The sequence below is a fragment of the Gekko japonicus genome, unplaced genomic scaffold (assembly GCF_001447785.1).
Source record: "Gekko japonicus isolate JY-2015 unplaced genomic scaffold, Gekko_japonicus_V1.1 scaffold1787, whole genome shotgun sequence".
Lineage (NCBI taxonomy): Eukaryota > Metazoa > Chordata > Lepidosauria > Squamata > Gekkonidae > Gekko > Gekko japonicus.
In genome coordinates, this window is record NW_015174893.1 from 87,746 (window position 1) to 90,708 (window position 2,963).

General features: G+C 47.3%; 1 protein-coding gene across 1 annotated transcript in view; it reads right to left on the reverse strand.

The window, feature by feature from the left end:
* The window catches only part of CFAP45 (cilia and flagella associated protein 45), a 37,810-nt gene that overhangs the window by 34,725 nt on the left and 122 nt on the right, over nucleotides 1–2,963 (reverse strand). The window lies entirely within an intron of this gene.

The following is a 2,963-nucleotide window of genomic DNA, read 5'->3' on the forward strand; positions in this document are numbered from 1 at the left end:
ACCCTAAGGAGTGTCAAAGCGCCTTACAATCGCCTTCCCTTCCTCTCCCCACAACAGGCACTTTGTAAGGTAGGTGGGGCTGAGTTAGCTCTGAGAGAACTGTGACTGGCTCAAGGTCACCCAGCTGGCTGCATCTGGAGGAGGGGTGAATCAAACCCGGCTCTCCAGATTAGAGTCTGCCACTCTTAACCACTACACCAAACTGGCAATGGGGAAGAAGGGAGAAGTTGGAGGGGGGGGGGGAAACACAGCCTTGCCAAAAAAATTATCAGCACAACAAACAATGTTAGTGACTGCAACACACTCATTTAACTATCAATAATCAGTCCCTTGGACTGCAAGGAGATCAAATCAGTCAATCCTAAAAGAAATCAACCCTGACTGTTCCCTGGAAGGCCAGATAATGAAACTGAAGCTCAAATACTTTGGCCACCCAATGAGAAGGGAGCACTCACTGGAGAAGACCCTGATGCTGGGAAAGATTGAAGGTCAAAGAAGACGGGGACGGCAAAGGATGAAATGGTGAGACAGTGTCATAGATGCAACGAACATGAAATTGAGCAAACTTCAGAGGACGGCGGAAGACAGGAGGGCCTGATGGGATCTGGTCCATGGGGTCGCGGAGAGTCGGACTCGACTGTGCGACTGAACAACAACAAATCAGTCATTGCCCTGACGGAGGTAGCCCAGGCTATCTCGTCAGATTGCGGAAGCTAAGCAGGGTTAGCCCAGGTCAGTATTTGGAAAGGAGACAACCAAGGAAGTCCAGGGTTGCTATGTAGCAGAAGGCAAACCACATCTGAATGTTTCTCACCTTGAAAACCCTCCCAGGTCGTCATAAGTTGGATGTGGTTTGACGGCTCTTTAGACACACAATCAGTCACTCCGTGTGTGTGTGTGTGTAAACTGCCACCAAAACGCAGCCGATTTATGGCGACCCGGTAGGGTTGCCTCTGAAATGCCGCAATTCTGGTCTTTACCCTTTGCATCCAGCTTACGTTTGTATCCTTCCCCTAGCTTTACCCACTGAAATTGCTTTCTGCACTGGAGCTCAGGCTACTGCCACGTGCACAACACGTCCTCTCTTTTAATTATTGAGGCATTATTACTACCTCATTCGTATACAGCGCTTGAAATGAAAAAGCAGCTAATTATTCCATGCGTTGTGTGAGTGTGTGTGCGTGCACATGAAGGGCACTCTACTCTTGCTCAGACGTAGAGCTGCGAGTGTCATTTTGGCACTATTTTACCTGTGCATTCATTATGAATATGAATAGACTACAGTGATACATTATAAATGTGATTATAACATTAAACAGGTTAATATGTAATCACCATAGCAATGTGAGCTGTCTTGAGGAGCCATCTTTTGGCTGAAAAGCAAGATACAAACCTAACTAATCAAATTGAGCCAACTTCAGAGGACGGTGGAAGACAGGAAGGCCTGGCGTGATCTGGTCCATGGGGTCGCGAAGAGTCGGACTCGACTGTGCGACTGAGCAACAACAAATCAGTCACTGCCCTGACGGAGGTAGCACAGGCTATCTCATCAGATTGCGGAAGCTAAGCAGGGTTAGCCCAGGTCGGTATTTGGGAGACCACAAAGGAAGTCCAGGGTTGCTATGTAGCAGAAGGCAGTGGCAAACCACGTCTGAATGTTTCTCGCCTTGAAAACCCTCCCAGGTCGTCATAAGTTGGCTGTGGTTCGACGGCTCTTTACACACACAGTCACTCCGTGTGTGTGTGTGTGTAAACTGCCACCAAAGCGCAGCCGATTTATGGCGACCCAGTAGGGTTGCCTCTGAAATGCCGCAATTCTGGGCTTGACCCTTTGCATCCAGCTTACGTTTGTATCCTTCCCCTAGCTTTACCCACTGAAATTGCTTTCTGCACTGGAGCTCAGGCTACTGCCACGTGCATAACACGTCCTCTCATTTAATTCTTGAGGCATTATTACTACCTCATTCGTATTCAGCGCTTGAAATGAAAAAGCAGCGAATTATTCCATGCGTTGTGTGAGTGTGTGCGCGTGCACATGAAGGGCACTCTACTCTTGCTCAGACGTAGAGCTGCGAGTGTCATTTTGGCACTATTTTACCTGTGCATTCATTATGAATATGAATAGACTACAGTGATATATTATAAATGTGATTATAACATTAAACAGGTTAATATGTAGTCACCATAGCAATGTGAGCTGTCTTGAGGAGCCATCTTTTGGCTGAAAAGCAAGATACAAACCTAACTAATCTGAGCATGGGCAGAGTGCCTTTCAGCGTCTCTGGTGGGCTGGCCACATGGACACAGGCAGAGGGGTCCAGGATAAGCAAGTTTCACCACCATTTGTTTTATTGCAATAAATGATAATAAGCAAGATGATGATGATGATGATGTGGTGCAATAAAAATGGTGGTGAAACTGTTCCCTCAGGTGACCTAAGGCCTGGTGCCCTACTAACAATAATAGCCTTGTTTGGTGTAGTGGTTAAGAGTGGTGGACTCTAATCTGTGAGAACTGGGTTTGACTCCCCACTCCTCCACTCGCAGCTGCTGGTGTGACCTTGGGTCAGTCACGGCTCTCTCAGAGCTGTTCTCTCAAGGGCAGTCCTCGAAAGAGCTCTCTCAGCCCCACCTACCTCACAGGGTGTCTGTGTTGTGGGGAGGGGAAGGGAGATTGTAAGCCACTCTGAGACTCTGAGTGAAATCCCATCTCTTATTATATTATTGTTGTTATTATTACTGTAAAGATTATGCCCATGAGCATGCACAGAGTGCCCTCGCCGTGGAATGCCCGCACTGACAAAGCCAAAGAGTCCAGCTCTTGAGCCCCTCTTGTTTTATTGCTATTATTATTGCCAATGATGATAACATTAAATCAATAAAGCAAGGTGAGGACGATAATACTGATGCCTCTGAGCATGGGCAGAGGGTCTTTTGGACGACCCTGGCTTTATGTTAGGGAAA